The 18552-nt window shown below is 45.5% G+C and overlaps 1 protein-coding gene across 10 annotated transcripts in view; it reads right to left on the minus strand.

Annotated features, from left to right (window-relative positions):
- Positions 1-18192, minus strand: part of LOC112646807 (BTG3 associated nuclear protein) — a 104902-nt gene extending 86710 nt beyond the window's left edge. For 6 of the 10 annotated variants that reach the window (XM_025427071.3, XM_025427070.3, XM_025427069.3 and 3 more), the window contains exon 1: positions 18053-18192. The gene's annotated coding sequence lies outside the window, so the exon portion shown is untranslated. Of the gene's footprint in view, positions 1-17028; positions 17477-18052 lie in introns of those variants that run through there. The other 4 variants (XM_035716048.2, XM_035716047.1, XM_025427066.2 and 1 more) reach the window with 2 other exon arrangements.
- Positions 18193-18552: the final 360 nt, after the last annotated feature.

Consider the following 18552-nt stretch of genomic DNA (forward strand, 5'->3'; position numbering starts at 1 on the left):
CTCTGAAGACAACTGTGTACCAGCTGGCACCCTCCGGTGCCCCTCAGGCTCTCCCCACGGCTCCTTGCTGGACCTGTCCAAGCTCAGAGCCCCAGCCCTCCAACATCCACTGGGCCCTCTGCCACCTAATGCCTCTGCCCAACACCATCTTCCCAGAGACAGAACTACACCCATTCAAAACCCACCATCAGCACCTGCATGGCTCCTTGCTCCCCTCTTCTGCTTTGTCACAAGGCACTGAGAGCTTAACTCACTACATACGCACCTGTCTCCCCTAACTAGAAGAGAAGCTCCGTTCAGGCAGGAATTTCAATCACTTTGCTCCCTGCCTAGCACAGGGCCTGGCACACACTGGGCCACGACAAGCACCTGGATGATAAATCCACTGGACTTATCGGTGGGGTCACACATCAATGCAGAACTAGGACTGTCAGCATGTCTACTTAAGAGCCAGAGAGTAAAGTCTTCAAAGTACTGGATCTATATCTTGGTTCCAATAAAGACTAGACTATAATTAAGTCCCAACTCTGTTTAGTTTATGACAGCGACCTTCATGTGAACGGCACATTCCGTTGTTAACAATGAAAATACAGCAAACTGCTCATCAGTTGTCAGCAGCAGACACTAGCAGCTGTTCATCAGCTGAAATACAGAACCACAAATTTATTTTTAATTTTGCTAATTTTTAAATATTTTGGATACCCAAAAAATAAAACCACAAGGCCATTAAAACAGGAATAAAAGAAAAGCTACTGTAATTGAGCATGCAACTTGACTTTAGCAGCAAAGGTTAAAGCACAAATGCTATGGACAGACTATCAGCTTTTTTTTTTTTTTAAGATTTTATTCATTTATGAGAGACAGAGAGAGAGAGAGAGAGATGCAGAGAAAAATGCAGAGGGAGAAGCAGGCTCCATACAGGGAGCCTGATGTGGGACTCGATCCTGGGACTCCAGGATCATGCCCTGTGCCAAAGGCAGATGCTCAACCGCTGAGCCACCCAGGCGTCCCGGACTATCAGCTTTCATTAGGAAAAAGGAAGCAAGAAAAAAATAAGCAAAACAAGAAAGCCTCCTTGTGTCTACACTGGGATCTTCTGTCACCACAAGAACATCACTCGGTCTGTCTCAGGGATGTCACATGTACAGGTTTCTTTTTCCCACCAGTTTTTTTAGGGCAGAAATTCTTTGCAAAGCTGTTTTTTTTTTAATATTTTATTTATTTATTCATAGAGACACACAGAGAGAGAGAGAGAGAGAGGCAGAGACACAGGCAGAAGGAGAAGCAGGCACCATGCAGGGAGCCAGACGTGGGACTCGATCCAGGGTCTCCAGGATCACGCCCTGGGCTGCAGGCAGTGCTAAACCACCAAGCCACCAGGGCTGCCCGTAAAGCGGTTTCTTATATTAACCCCTAAACAAAGCTCTGATGCTGAATCTGTCTTGGATGAGGGTCTTTCCACACAACCTCCCACAGCAGCGAAGTGACTCTGTGCTACTACTGTAAGCTACCCACCATCAGATACACACAGCGTGGCCAGCGGAAGAGGCACAGTTACGGAGGAGAAAGTCAGGCATGACCCTAGCTTGGAGGGGCCTCAAAATAGACAACTGGTGTGACTTCACACTGTCCATGAAGAAGATGTGAACTGAATGAACAACTCTGAGGGTAGGTGCGTCCCTACATGAGTCCAAGAGTCTCAGGGTGCCACCACCCGAATGGATGCTGAGCCCTGAAACGGCAGTGCAGACAAGGACCGCCAGCACAGAGCTCCTACAGCCTGCCCAGTGCCCCTAGAGCCACCGCCTCTCATCTTGCATGGCTCCTGCTGGGGGTTCTGTGTGCACCTGAGCAGGAATGTCAAGCCCACACCATAAAAATCACAACAATTATTTCCATTCCCACGTGAAGAAGTGGCTAAGTAGAACCTGAAGCTGAATCTCCAGAAAAAGGGAAACCTCCACGAAACCAAAGATCATTCCATTAGGTCAAATTCTTTTGGATCTAAGTGTAGTAAGAACATAATTAAGATAATTATGTGAAAAAGACGCAGCTTGCTTATTTTTTTTCTCTGAAATCAATGCAGGGTGGGAAGGCAGTATACAAAAGACAAACTGGGGAAGGAAGGGAACATATAACTATCAACACCCTGTCTGGGGACAGGTAAACAAGGAAATTGGGAAGTAGGAAACCCTTCTTCCTATGGTTTCCCCTTCTTCCTGGGAAAAGCCAGCCACACCATTCCTTGGTTAAGACAGCTGGCCCAGATGTGTTTACATTTAAAATTAGAAAAAGAATGCCAAATGGGCCTCAGATGCAGGTCCTTCCCCTTAGGGTTCATGTTTGATTAACTTTGCCACTTTTACTCATTTTTTCCAAAAGGTACACACCTCCTCAAATACCAACCATGATGCAGGAAAGAAAAGTGGCTGCATTGAAACTGGTCCCACAGCACCTACTGCCCCAGTTCACATGCATCCTGGGCTCAGCACCCCTTTACCATCGTAAAGTGGGTGAGGTCCAAGAAGCCTGTGCTTGTATAGGTATATCTATCAGTAGTTACCATATTTGAAATTAGAACAGAAAATGTTTGAATACTTCTTTATTCATTTAAAAATTATAGAAATCAACAAAAAATTATAAAAATCAACATATTATATGTAAAATATTTTTTACGATAAACAACTATAGTTTCCAAAACAGCAGCAGCAAAATCTTAGCAAGAAGCAGGACGTAGTTTGGCATTTTCACACAGCTCCTTCATGTCAGACTTAATGGAAAACAAGTGGATTTTCATATCTGTCAGCTTTCATTCTTACATTAGGAAATATGTTAGTTGATGCACACAAAGAAAACCCACCCTCACAAAGAAGTCCTGTGGGGACAATATTTTACCAGCCAATTCAGAAAACTGCGGGTACTCTTTGTTAAGACAATACCAACACTCGACAGGTGTTTTATTTTTCCCTGAAATCTTGTTGCAGTGTGCAATCTAAAACCTTATCGGTAAACTTTTTACTTTATTACTTTCAAATTATTACTTTCAAATCCATTGGTCTGTCTTGAACTTTCAATGGATCTTCCACCCAAATGCAACTTTGCAACATCGTGCATTGATCATGTGGAAAATACTGGTTTATTGAGTCATTCAAGTTTTCCAAACGCAGTTCATTATGTATTATCAGCATTACATTCATTAATATTAACACTGATATCAGAAACATCTTTAAGTATTGAGAAGCTGTCAGGATCACAGTGACAGAGGCATACTTTGCAAAATTCCAATTCCACTTGAAAGCTCAAATTTTCTCTTCAGCAATAGCATTAGTTGCTTTCCTTGAAGTAACAGGCTTTGTTCAATTAGTAAGAAATAATTGTAGTTTATCAATTATTCTTTCATATTGGTCCATGAAAAAACAGGGCTAGTTCAGCTAGCAACTTAAGTGCAGAAAAGCTTGTCCTCCAGGCAATGCTCCAACTCTGAAATGCAGAAGTGTTTTCCACAAACTTCCTGTTTTGTCCCACTGAGTATTAAAAAGAGTTGTACTCAAACGTTGAGACCTAATAAACGAATTTTTACTACTTCATCAGGGTCATTTTTAGGTGAAAATGGCTTTTTTTAATTGCAGTGAAGAATAGAAGGACCCAACTGCAGCCAGGCGGCAGCAGCTTTGACACATCAACCCCACACCATCAGTGCAAATGTCAACACACAAAAAAAGCAAATGACCTCTTATGATCATTATTACAACCGTCTGATCTCACAGACCCCCCTGTCAAGGTCTCAAGGACACCCATGGGGTTCCTTGGACCACACTTTTAACAACCACTGCTTTCAGGTATTGTATATCCAGAAAGAAAGCATAAGAACCATGTATGACTTAAAGTGAATTTCAGATAACTTCTGGTATAAAATACAAACCATAAACAATTACAAGCAACTTTTATTTGATTAACCAACTGCCAAAGATAAATGTAAATACACTAGAGAAGCTTGTGTTTACCTTGCAATAAAATTTTTGGTGTTTACTATTATAATACCCATATTTTAATTCTTCCCTGGTAGCTATAAATTGTTCACGACGTTAAGTATTTACTCTGACAACATAAAATACTACCTCTGCCAAAGATACAGGAGTACGTTAATGTACACCCACCTGCAGATTTAAATATTTCAGCCTTATTTCTTCATTCTAGGAGGAATTTTAGTCTCTGTGAACTCTTTCACACAATATTAAGTGATCTTCCTGCGTTCATTCCCACATTCTTCAAAAAATAACCACTGGGCACTGCGCCCGACAGATGCTACAAAGAAAGAGAACATGACCCTGCCCTTAAGATACTCAATAAAATAGTGACCAAGTACAAGTGACAATTGGGATCCACCTGGGATCTACTGCTTAGCTAGAGCTAAGAAGAGGCCTAGCTAGGGGAACACAGGTTGAGGCAGCTACCCCACAGCCTTCGTAAAGATCTGGGGAGTTGGCAGAAAGAAGGGGATAAAGGTACAGGTCTACTGGCCAGGACCATGGAAAAGCCCACAGCATAAAACTAGCAGAGGCTCGCTCTCAATTAACGAAACCTAAGGAGATCTGCCAGAGGCAGTGAGGTCCTAGTGGTGGGGGTCATCAGCCATAAACAAATTTGGGGGGACATTTAAATATGGACAATATCTTCAGTGACACTTAATATATTCATTTTTTAGAGGTTATGTGAATGTTCTTGTTCTCAGGACGTGAGCATCAAGCATTTAGTGGTGAAATACAGTGATCTCTGCAACTAATTTTCAAAAGCAGAAAAAATTACAGGTTAGCAAAAATTACCAAAATGTGTAATTCTCACAGTATTTCAAACTTTTTCATTATTACTTGTTGTGCTGATCTGTGATCAGTAATTATGATTCACTGAAAGCAAAGATGATGATTAGCATTTTTTAACAGTAAAGTGTTTTTAAACAAGGTAGGTGTACTGCTTTTTTAGACATAACGCACACTATTGCACACTTAATCAACTATAGTGTAAACATGTATATACACTGGGAAACCGTAAGACTCATTTGACTCACTTTATTGCAATATTTGCTTTGTTGCAGAGGTTTGGAACCAAACCCACAGTATCTCCAAGGGGTGCCTGTACACATGGATGAAGCAATGCCCCAAAATACTAATCCTTTTTGAGTCTAGATGGAGGACACACACCTGTGAACTCACTGCTGTCTTCTAGCAACTTTTCTCTGGATTAAGGGGAGGAAGGGCAGCACAGAACCACTGACTCCACAGAACCTGCTCATGCTGACAGGCCAAGCAGTGCCTGGAGTGCTCCCTGTCGCGGCCCTGGCCCCACATCATGCTGGTGTGTGTTGACGATACAGGGAGAAACTGGGTGTGGATACACAAGAACAACCTATACTACTCTGCAATGTATCTGATAAAAGCTCTTAAGTAAATGTTTAGAAAAAAAACAAAAATAATAAAACTCTCAATCCACTAGCTGCTCACTAGCTGCCATGACATCCCTCCTGTGCCAAACTCTTAAGGCATGTTCTAGAACCCTCATCCACAACGTCTCTTCCCTCTCCCTCTGAATCTCAAACAATACTGTTTCCAAACTCAGTGTCAGACTGGAGCTTTTCTCCAAGGGACCAGACAAGAGCCCTGTATCAATGACTGAGTACCTTTGGGCCCTAGCCCTTCCATTTCTCCCTCCTTCTCCCAGTACCTCTGCCCTCCTGCAAACGCTCCCCCCTTCATCTGCGGAGCATTCATCCACCTGGTTCCAAATGACCCACACGCTGTGGGGCACTAGTGAGGCCCCTTCCCCGCTCCCAGGATATAGCCCTGGGATGCTAGATGGATGGATGGTCTCCCAGGACTGCCAGCAGGCTCACACATCAATGACTGGGAGTAATCCCCATCTCCCACCTTGCCCTCTCACCCCGTATTTCAAACACACTATGGCCTTTAACAATAAAATCCACTCCAACACTTTCAAAGCTGAACTCTTCCTGCACCAGCACTAATCTTCCCCCAAGAAAGCTCAAGGAGATACCACCAATCTCCCGACCCCTCCCACAAAGAACTCTGCAGACTTTTTTGAACTTCTTCTGCTCTGCTACCCTTAAGTATCCAACCATTACCAAACCCCACGGCTTCTTTATGCTTGCTGATTTTGACCTGACTGACTTCCTTCCTTCCTTCCTTCCTTCCTTCCTTCCTTCCTTCCTTCCTCCCTTCCTTCCTCCCTTCCTTCCTCCCTTCCTTCCTCCCTTCCTTCCTTCCATCTTCCCTCCCTCCCTCCCTCCTCCTCTTCCTCCTCCTCCTCCACTTCCTCCTTCTGCTTCCTTCCATTGCACCTGGTCTGCTGGGTGCCCCATCATCCTTGAACTGGCCTCTCACCAATTCCTCCTCTAGCCCCTGACACACAGCACCATCTCCCTGTAACACAATCTGAATTTGAGTCCATTGATCTGGCAGGCTGAGTGTCCCCTTGGTCCATCCCAAAGCCACAGAGGGCTCAGGCAAGAAACCAATCCTCTCTCATCCACCCGTAGACAAGTTGCACATTAACATTCTTCCAAAGAAAGCTCATCCTCTCAAAGCCTAGCTTAAGTACCTTCCATGCCCTCCTCTGCTTATAGTGTTACATCCAAATTTCTCCCTAGGTTTCAAACCTTCCCCAATCTGGCTCTGCCCCGTCTGCCTCTTGATAGCCTCCTTTTATTCATCCATTTAACAAATGTATTCTAAGCCAAATGCAACTCTCCACCTGTTTTTGTACATGAGCCAAAAGAAAAAAAAAAGATGCTATTTTGTGACATGAAATTACATGAAACTCAATTTCAGTGTCCATGAATAAAGTTTTATTGGAACACAGCCATGCCCAGCTGTTTGCATGCTGTCTATGGCTGCTTTGGGGCTGTAAGGATTTGTCCGGTGCCTGAAAGTCTCCCTTTAATGTTAAAACCATTGCAGTAGGCATTGGGTGACCAATGTTGCCAAGAATCATGCTGGGCATGTGGAAGTCATCCACAAATACTAGTTGAGTAAAGGAATGACCCTGCAGTTCAAATGTTCCTGTAAACAAAGATAATCCTGAAACCCACGCTTCAGGTCTTGGGCCTGACAGGTCTTTCAACCCTTCAGCTATAGGACAGTAGAAATCTTGGTTTTATCTCATTAAAAAAAAAAAAAAAAAGCATTCAATACTTGGAGACTGCAGTTGAAAGTCAACCTCTCTCCTATACACTTGATGTACTTGTACCTCTATTTTTTCAGTTAAGATGGAAGACATTCAGAAGTGTGGAAATGCATGAGATGACATGGGCCAATTCTTCCACCTCTAGAGAAGAAAGCTATGTTTCAAAGAAACATTGTATTGATTGTTATGATCATATACCTAAATCCAGAGATAGCTCATTCTATGACTGAATTAAAGACAAATTAAACACTTTCTCCACAGACATATGTTCATATAAGAAATATTGACCCTAAGATTATAAGAATTCATACTATTGCAAACTGTCTAAAATCATCTAATAAGATTTAAAATTCTCAACAAAGTAGGGGATCCCTGGGTGGCTCAGCGGTTTGGTGCCTGCCTTCAGCCCAGGGGGTGATCCTGGAGTCCTGCGATCAAGTCCCACATCGGGCTCCCTATGGGGAGCCTGCTTCTCCCTCTGCCTGTGTCTCTGCCTCTCTCTCTCTGTGTCTCTCATGAATACATTTTTTTTAAATCTTTAAAAAAAATATTCTCAACGACATATCACTGAATAACAACACAAATTACAGCACTGTGTAGTTACAGCATCTACCACAATTTACAATAAAAAGTGCAAGAGAAGTCACTTCCCTGGAGAGAACAAGAGGGTATCTGAAACCTAATGTCTATCAAGGAGGGTTGCTGGGACAGTGTTCGGTGGAGCACATACTGATCAGTCCCTCACAGCAGAAACACAAAAGTCATTGCAGGTTCTTGTACTTACAATAAATGTGTACTTTACACGCATGGCCAAGCTTTTCCTTAGCAAGTTTACTAATTTAAAACACCTCTAAGTTTCTGGCCAGTTCTAAAATTTCAAGATTCTATGATGTAAGTTTACCACAAACAAAATTCTGACTACAAAAAAAAAGGGGGGGGGGGGGGCAGCCCTGGTGGTTCAGCAGTTTAGCGCCGCCTACAGCCATCCTGTGTCCCTGCCTCTCTCTCTTTCCTCTCTGTGTATTCTCATGAATAAATAAATAAAATCTTAAAAAAAAATTCTGGCTACATGCACATTTCTATCAATTAAGCTAGCACCTTACAAGCTTGACAAGCATAAGATGACCCAGGACCTGGAAGGTGATGCTGATAACAGTAATTACAGGAGTTGCCATGTATTAAGCATCATATCATTCAGTCTTCACAATAATGGATGGGGGCCGTTGTGCCCCCATTTTACAGACAGGCCCATCCCTAAACACTCCCCTTAGATGCAACACAGTATGAATGTTTACTAAGGGAAATGAGACCAGAGTACCCTGAAGAAAAGGGGGGTGGGGATTGGGAGGAAGCAGAGCATGCTCCACAGTCAAACCTCTGTGTCCTGCTAACAGGGCCCATATGTTATCCATCACCCATGCTTGCTCTTCCTCCCTGGCGTCTGCCCAACCATCTATCCTGTAGCTCCCTCCGGAAACTGAAAGCCTTTTATCACCCATCTGTTTCTCCTGCTCAATGCCACATACTGCAAAGCCAAGGGAGGAGGGTGGTCAGCAGTCCAAGGGTAAGGATACTACAGTGTCCTAATCTGCTTTTTCCACCTCGCAGTTTCACAGAAACCAAACGAAACAACTAGCACGTGCCAAAATGTTAAGGGGATTTGTAATCCTAACCAGGCAACACAAAAACAAAAGATTAACTCCCAACTCGAGCAGTCATTAAAATAAGTAACAATGACAGGTAGCAGATGCAGGGACAGTTCTAGAGGTTTCTGATCCACACAACACGTCAAGCAAGTGCAACCCCTCAGAGGCACAGCTGATAACCAAGGAGAAGTAATTAATATGATCTACAACAGAAAACAGAGTCTAGGAAGACTTGCTAAGGTCATGTCAGGGACACTGGCTGACCCATGCACAGCTCTCACACGGGTTCAAGGGTGGTAGACACATCCCATGCCACTATCGTCACAGGGCCCAGGGATCTAAGTTTATGGTCTCTCAGTATGGTCTGTCAAGCTCAGAGTTCTCATTATGTAGTCCAAACTCAGTCATGAAAACAATACAAAAAGTAAAGAAACCACTTGGAACCCCAAAATTAACTGGTTCAGGTAGAAGATTGAAAGTTCATGCCAACAAAAATGTCCATGTAAAGCATGTATCTACAGTTTAATTTTTTAAAGCCACTTTAGTAGTCAAATATCTTCTTCAAACTAGTAGGCCTTCCTATTGGGGCTCGAGAACATCAGGAAGCCTGTGTGCGGTGGGATGAGGACTTGAGAGTCCAGGTTGCAAGCCTGGTAAATGCTGAGCTGAGGGTTTCAGGAGTGCTCCCCACCATACCACCTGGCATGTGGGGCCAGGGCTGCCCGTCCCTGCAGGAGCCAAACAGCCAGCACAAGGAGCTCTGGGTCTCAGGCCCCAACACTCTCCTAGCCCACATAACATTAAGACAATCTTATGGGCAACAGAGCTGAAACGCCTCTCTGGAGAGGACTACTCCACCCAAACCCAGAAACATCTCAATACCTGCTACCTGGAGCACAGAACTCTAGTCTAGACTTAAGTGGGGGAACCAAACAAGGGGGCCAAGCAAACCAGGACTCCAGGCACAACTTCAGACTGGACAGCAGCAAAGGGGCCCAGAACTATTACAGGTTAAGATCATTTCCAGATGATATTTAAATTTTAAGAAAATTTGTTTGCTACACCAAATAATTCACTTTGATTAAAGACACATGACATAGGGGTGCCTGGGTGGCTCAGTCAGTTGAGTGTCTGCTTTCCACTCAGGTCATGATCCTGGGGTCCTGGGATCAAGCCCCACCTTGGGCTCCCTGATCCATGGGACTGTCTGCTTCTCCTTCTCCCTCACCCCCTCTCCCTGTTCCTGCTCCCTCACATGCTCTAATAAATAAAATCTTAAAAAAAAAAAAAAAGACACATGACATAATTTATCTGCATCTCAAAAATGTTTTCACCTTAGCCCATTAACCTGACTTTCAAGGGGGACAAATTTCAACTTGGAAACCCAAAATATTTAGACTCTTATTTAAAAAACAAACAAACAAAAAAACGGTCCAGCACTAACCAGGTACCCTTGGAAAAGAACTCTTACCTAGCCCAATAGGATAACATCTACCTGAAAGCAACCTTAGGAAATTTTAAGTTTTTAAAAAATAAATCTAGGTAATGACACCATGGGAGGTCATGTTCATTTCTGACCCACAATTCTAGTACATTCTAATCACAATGCATCGATACATGCAGCTAAGGATCTGAGCAGACCTTAGAAAGAGCTAGCATTCTGTCTCTTTACTGAGTCCTCCCATTCCTCTCTCAACAGAAGGGCAGAAAGAAATGGTTATTCAGTGATTTTCATCAACAGTTCACACTTTTGATTTTACTGAACTTGTAGTTTGTAAGGAGTGTGGACCTAATTTATGATTACGTATGCCAGGGAAAATATCCTTGAGGAAAAACAGATGCATCAAAGTGTATGAGTCCCTTTTTCTTTTACTAAGGACATCACTGGAATAACTAGTAAAATCGAATTAAATCTGTTGCTCAGATAATAGAGTTGTATCAATGAGAAACTCTGAATTTTAATAATTATGTTGTGGTTGTATAAAAGAATATCCCTGGAATATAGAAAACAGCCTCTTAAGGATTTAAGACCAAAGGGGCATCATATCTTACATTGTTCAGGGAAAAAATACACACACACAGATTTGTAGAGAGGAGAGAAAACCTAAAAATCTAGAAGACTGTCACAATTCTTTGTAATATTCCTGCAACTTCTAAGTCTGAAAACACCCAATTCCTACGAAGAGATGCTGAGGCTTTTTCTCCATGGAACAGCAGTGAGGATGGATGGAAGCATTCTCATTTGAAGGCAACTTTGTCATCACTCGTTCTACTTCTGAAAGGCTGCCACTGCCACTTCCTTTCCAAGATTACCCTAAAATGAACTAAATTTCTGACCTACACTCTCAGCACCTTCAGGAGGTGAATGAGACAGCTCAGTGGCCTTCTTCCAGATTGCCCCAAGTCTCGACGTCTGTAATTAAGAGCGTGATGCTGCTGGCGAGCAGCACCACCACCCGTAAGGGGAGGACACACTCTGAACGGTACTTGGCATCAGTCGAAGTATTCCTACCATCTCACTGTTACTGAACCCCCAACTTTGATTTATTTCTCCACCTTGCATTAGTATTTTTAGTTTAGAGCTTGGGGAACTCACAAACTATAGCCCAGGGGCTAAATCCTGCTATTTTGTAGAGTTCTACCAGAAAACAACTACACCCATGCTGGCTTCCACCCTAAAGGGCACAGCTGAGCAGTTATGACAGAGACACCAGAGTCAAAAATATTCACTTATCTGGCCCTTTACAGAAAAAGTTTATTGAGACTTCTGCCCTAGAGCTCAAAAGTGTTTATGAAGACATTGGTGGCATCTTCAGATCTTGAAACTGCCTCAAGACTGAAGAATAAAGAAATCAGGACCTATTACCGTAGAACAGGGATGTTGAGCTCTGAAAGAGGTGGCTGCACTATTATTACAGGGCGGTTCAACTGTCTCCAGGTCTCCACTGGCTCTTCTTGCTCCACCTCTTGTCAGCCGTAGAGAGTGGCTTCTGATTCGTTATAATTGGATCCATAGAAATCCCAATAAGGAAAAGCAGGCTTACGGAGTTCTTGAATGATCCCCAGAACTCAAGAACCAAGTCTAACTGCACTTTTCATTAGCAGCTGTGTTTGAAGGGAACCCCAAGCATTACATACTTGTTATTATTTTATGTGGCCCCTTCCACTTTTTCTCCTCCCTAACACAGGATGATTGCATTGTACAAGTTTGAATTACACAAGTCTAAAATAACATACTAAATCCTCACTTTGCAAAAAAATGTGAAAATTACTTGAATGTCACAAATCTTAAAAATTCACAAGATGTTTAATTACAAAGCTAAGAAGACCAATTCACTGCCAACAGGCAGCTGCCACTTTTAGCTAGTCAACAGGACACTAGGCCTTCTCTGTCCAATTCAGTGTAAAAGCACAAGGGGTGTGAATTACACAGCATCTCCAGGGAAGCGTTCTGGCAGACAAGGAAGCCTAATGCAGCACTTTGCTCCTGAGGCCCAGTCTCGGCTCCTGCCGACGAGAGTTCACAGGAGGATGGTGTAACAGCAGACAGGTACATCTTGGCCATCCACCTGCCGACGGAATCACAGGGCTGCACCATGGTGACAGCAGGAACCGCAGCCTGAGTCCATCCGTCCCTGCTCTGTGAGGTTCAGATGCCTGGAGCTCTGGCCACAACACTGGACACAGTTGACAGCAGGGAGGGAGTGCCGGCAGTACACACACCAAGTTTTCCCTGCTAGCTTCATCCAAACCCCCTTCCAGCTCAGAAAGGTTAAACTTTGCTTCAAATTATTTGATGATTTTCTACCTTGTGAAAAAAGGAAAAATCACTACAAACCACAAACAGCACTTTTTGAAGCACAGAATATAAATCTTTATTACTAAACAGTTTGTCAGTACAGGGTTCTGCCCACAGATGCTGAGGCCTCAGCTTGATAGGCTCAACGTAGTCTTGGTTTCCTGACCACACTCCCACCCTCGTGGCCAGACCTCTGTCTAACCGGGGGTCCTGTCCAACCCACCTTCACTTCCAGTGCTCTACGTGTGCTCAATTCTTTTATATGCGAATACAAGGCAAGGAAATGGCAATTTCCACATACGCATCCATTCCACCTACTACTTTGTCAGCGATCTAATTAACACACGTTCTCATCTCTGCCTTCTCTGGACCTTTGTTGGATATTGTTCTTCCATTACTTATGCACTGGGAGCAATCTGAGCTCACGGGTTATTCACCAGTCATCCACCATCACCACCACCTCTCCCCCCCAATGTGACACTTCTTACAGTCAGAAAGTGAATCTTACTGTCCACTCTACTATGGAGGTATATGGCTCCAAAATATTTAATGAAATCATACAGTTCTTGACTATGGATAGAAATGAAAGGTGCAGAAAAATTAATTCAAAAGAGGAATCAATTTCATGCGATATCACAATATTTTGGGCATACTATCTGCTTGTGGCTTAATATTTCCATCACATTTTAATTCAACAACATCCACAGGTTTCAAGCAATGGGAGGCTCCAGGTGCTGATCCCCAGTTCTGCTTCCTCTTAGAGGTGTACTCTGGAGCATTGTGAGGAGGCCATACCTTCACCACTGCACTGGGGGTGAGGAGTCAAGAACTTTCTCCCGGAAAAGCCAGGCATAGTCCTGGACAATGAACAGAGCCAAAAGGCGAGGCAAAGATAGTGTATTAGCTAAAGCTCTAATTTTTAACTGGTTTCACAGCCTGTACAAAAGTGGAAAACCGAAGGGTTAGAAAAAAAAGGGAAAAGTAGGGGTGACTGCTAATTCTAATTCTCCGCCATGAGCTAAATAACCTCCAGGTACTGGCCCCCCCAAAAAAAACAAGTGTAGCTTTTTAAGAGCAAATTCCAGTCATATGATCCCACTCAGTACTTGGCTCTCAAATTCCCTAAAACTCCTCCTCACGTCCCAAGAAAATGAACATTTCAGAATGGTTCAGAGTACTTCCAATGAACAATCCATTATGTGATTTTGTTATGACCATCATATACGTGAAGTCAGAGAACACAGTAACGATCTTTATTTACCTATTATAGGGAGGACTTTTTAAAGCTTTTATCTGAGACGTTCTCATTGAAAACCTTAATGTGTTATTTTCCCCCAGGAGCTCCTTCAAAATGAGAAAAATGTTTATTTTTCCCAGACTTAAGTAGCTAAACTGATAGTTATGTGTACATTTTAAAGTTAGTCTTGTGGGTCATGTATTTAACCATACAGCTAAAGTTGTCAGGATTTATACAATGTAGACAAAGATCTTAAAGATGATGGCTTTCTCAGCTATACTGGGTGCTATCACTAAACCATTACCACAGCTCACCCAGAACCTGTGCCCGAAGCACCCAAGTAGCAATCCACAAAACAAGACTGTTCTTTATCTTATTTCCTTGGTGACCATCTAGCACAGGAAGTATTTCTTCTGCATCAAAGGACATATATACCACACCCAGCAATCTTTTTACATGCAAATTGAGTCTTTCCCTGTTTTTTCAAGACCTGGATACTTTTTGAGGAGCACCAGTTAAGATTTTGGTGAGTGACCCTCAATTTGGGTTTTCTCGTGACTGAACAATGTAAGCATTTGTCTCAGTGTATCACACTGGGGTACGTGATATCATATGTCTTATTACTGGTGATGTTAAGGTGGTATTTGTAGGTTTTTCCACTGTGAAGTTACCATTTTTCCCTTTGTAATTTATAAATATCTTTAGAGAGATACTTTGGGGCTATGTAAAGATCACAGATTGGAGACTTCAGGAGACATGACAACTAAATGCAGAGTGGGATCCTGGATTAGATCCTGAAACAGAAAAAGGATATTAATGGAAAACTTACGAAATTCAGTTAAGTCTGTACTTTAGTTAACAGTACTGTGCCGATGTTAATTTCCTGATTTTCATATGGATATCTGGTTATGTAAGAAGTCAGCATTACGGGAAGCGGGTGACGGGAACAGGGAAGCTCTGTGAACTATTTTTGCAACTTTTCTGTAAATCTAAAATTAAAAGTCTCAAAATTAAAAGTTTACAAAGCTGCAGATTCTGATCCCATGTCTGGTGGGGGCCTGAGAGTTTGCCTTTCTCTCAAACACCCAGTGATGGTAATGTCACTGGCCCATGAACCACCTCATGTGAGCCTTGCTAGGCCCTGACAGATATAGCTGACATATTTCACTGTACACAACTTTCGAAGGACAGCTGACTAAAATGCACCAAGATTACACTTCATGTACAGTAATCACTGCTTAACTAGAGGCGATCCTTAAACTTGGCACACTGAAGTGCTACCTTAGTACAATGACATGGTATAAGAAGCCAGTGTGATAAGACAACCTTAAGAGTCTGAAATCACAACCTTTGCTACACTTGTCTATGGTTGGCCTTCCCCAGCTGAGCTTGGCATGCCTCCAAGGCTGCAGAGCCAGAACCTCCAGGAGGAACACACGACATCCGCCCACACTGCAACGCGGAGATGACCACGGGGACAATGCTCAGGGCATCGGTTCCACTGACGGATGGCATCCATTACCAAGAGAGGCAGCAGAGCAGAAAGACAAGAACGGGCTCTGTAATTCCTGCTCACAAGGAGCAACTTGCCACAAAGGTGATCTCTGCTCATCCCATTAAATTAATTTTTAATTGCATATAACAATCCCACAAGAAAGAAAATATGACACAGACAAGATACTTTGCAAATTTCTGGGAGACTGATAGGATCTAATGGAGGCAAAGGAAACCACAATCTGGGGCATACAGGAGTGGGTACAGCCAAAGTGGGTAAGCCTGTGGCAGGCCAGAACACTCAGCAGAGCACAGGCCGTTTCTGCTCACACCCTCCCTAGACCAGGTAGACCAATCCCAAATCAAAGGGATCTGGTCTTAAGCTGTAAGACCCACAGAAAAAGTCTCTGCAATCTGGCACTCAAAGTCCCACACAGTAACAAGTTCCCAATGACTTGAGGGGAGACCCACACATTTTCAAAACCAGCCCCACAGACTCAGAGCTCTCTGCCCATTTCCTCTTGCTTTAAACAACAATTACCAATATTTAAGGAATATTTGCCACATGAAGTATGAAGCCAATATTTTTTAAAAGGCAACAATGGCACTAGAGGAAATAAGAAATCAAAGAACAAAAGAATTGAAAAAAATCCCATGTTGGTATCCTCAAAATCAAGAATATGTTCACAAGTAGCTACTGGGGGGGGGGGGGGCGGGGAGAACACATAAGTTTTTGATCAATTTTCAACTGTGGAAATAAAAAATTTTAAACAGGATTGGAAGATAACTTGAAGCCCTCTCCCAAAAAAGAGAAGAAAATGACAAAAGAGGATAAAGACACAAGATTCAGTGGGTCAATCCAAGATGTCCATCATCAAAATAAAAGAGTAAATGCAGGGGAAATTGTCAGATACAAGAGGATTTCCCAGAGCTGAAGGGCAAGCGCCCAGAAGCACTGAACATCCACAGTGAGACTCCACATCCTAGGGCACTCTGGAAATGTCCTAACACCAAAGCGGATTGTAAGGAGTTACTCAAAACGAATAAGACTATTTGGCAGAAATGATATTGAAATGAAGAAAGCCAAGATTAAAACATGGAATCCTGTACAAACTGGGATGTATAATAAAGGAAAATATCAGAAGAATACTTGTACTGGCCTGAGTAATCAATCCAGATTAGAAAAAGAGGACAGAGGGCTGAGGAGGATGGGGGGGAGGGAGGAGTGGGGAGTTGGAGAGATGACCTTATCCCTTGATAATTTACAACGTAAAGAGTCAATGGGAACAGAGAATGCAAAGAAAAAGAAAGGCCACTACAAACAACAGAAAAAAACAGAAAGCTGTAGAAGTGAAAAACAGTATTTGCTCGGTCTTAAACAATCTGAGTCAAGTGAACACAGTGAATTAAGGGGATAGAAAAGGTGGGATATGATAGGAAGGGCTCAATCATCGTATGATAACAGAATGTCAACAATGTGTAAGACTAATAAAATACCAAGGTACTCTCCAGAGCTACGGAGACCTTCCCCAAGAGCAAAAAGATGTTAAGTCTTTGAGGAGTAAGACGGGGCTGTTGCTCTTCAACCTAAGTTTTCCCCTGAGGGTTTACCGTGTGCATGACTGCTAGATGTATTATTATTTAAGAGCACGGACCTCGGAGAGAGGAGTTCAAGGCCTTGGCTCCCCGCGTCTTGGACGAGTGTCCTAACCCCGGTGGCCGGTCACCTCTCTAGATGGCTGCGATGAGAAGCCCTGGGAGTGGTCCGCAGGCCCAGCCACAGCACAGAGCGCGGGCACGGCAGCCACTTCCAGACCCTAAGGCCACGGGATGTCCACGGAATCCAACATCCTGAGCACATGTTCTCACTTTAGTGCAACACAAGGGAGAACGAAGCTAAACAGAGACGACTCATCTCGGGGGCTGTTCCGCGGTCTCCCCGCCGCTAGATCCTCCAGATCCTCTAGATCCTCGTATGCAGGGCGGTCCGGAAGCGGAGTAATGGGCGGGCGGTCCCCCGGGTCCCTCACCTGGGGCGACCCCTGGACTACCCCGACCTTGGCGAGGCCGGGGGGTGCAGCCGGTGCAGAGGGCGCCAGGGGCGGCCAGCCCCGAGCCCCCCGAGCCCCCCGGCAGCCCCCGAGCCCCCGCGTCCTCGAGGAGCGCCCGGTGCAGGGCGCCCACCGGGGGCGGGGCGGGGCGGGGGTCTCGAGGCAAACCCCAGGCCGCACTCCCCAAGCCTGAGCGCTCCCCTCCCCTCCCCTCCCCTCCCCGTGAGCCCTCGGCCCCGCGGGGCGGGCACACCGGGCGCAGGGCGGCCTGCCCGCGGGCCCCGGGCGCCGACTGACAGGGGAGGCCTGTGCCCGGGTCCGTCCGGGGCGCGGCGCGGGGCCCTCGCGGGGGGCGGGGGCGGCTGGCGGGGGCGGCGGCGGCGGCGGCGGCCGGGGGAGCCAGAGCGGGCGGGGAGGGCGCCGGGAGCGGGGCGCGCCGGCGGGGCCGAAGGCGGCGGGCCGTTGGGCGGCCGCGCAGGGCGTCCCGGGCGGGGGCGGCGGGCGCGGGCGCGGCGGCCGGAGGAGGGCGCAGGGAGGAGGGAGGAGGGGAGATCTCGCTCTCGCTCTCGCTCTCGCCCCGCGGGAAGGGGGAGGTGGAGACGCGACCGGCTGCGGGAGCTGCAATTACCGTGTGGGCTGCGGAATTCTCGTGGTGTTTGTCGGGGAGATGCGATAATGGCGTCCGTCCTCGCGAGAGAAGCCGCCGCTCTGCGCAGGCGCCGCGAGTCCCTCCCCGCGGCCCTCCGCCCCGCCCCGTCTGCGCAGGCTCCTCACGCGGGGCGCGCCGGGCCCGGGGACCGGGCCAGGGGGCGGGGCCTGCCGCTCCAGGCCTCCCGCGCGCGCCTTCGCCGGCGCCGGCGACCGCCGAGCATGCGCACGCGTCGTCCGGCCGCGCCACGGTTGGGGCCTGGAATCTTTCCTTTCCCGGCGCGCGCTCCGTCTCCTCGCTAGCCCCGTGAGAAGTCGCGTCGGTGGACCGCGAGAGGAATTTACGTTTCTTCAGAGGCTGAATGAATAGGAATTAGGTGCGCGCGACGACTACATATCCCGGAGGGCTCTGCGCGAGCCGCGAGCTGAGGTTCCTGGGAATCGTAGTCCCGGCGTGTGCGCCAAGCCTGCTGGTACTTG

This window comes from Canis lupus, chromosome 5 (genome assembly GCF_003254725.2).
Source record: "Canis lupus dingo isolate Sandy chromosome 5, ASM325472v2, whole genome shotgun sequence".
Taxonomy (NCBI): Eukaryota; Metazoa; Chordata; class Mammalia; order Carnivora; family Canidae; genus Canis; species Canis lupus.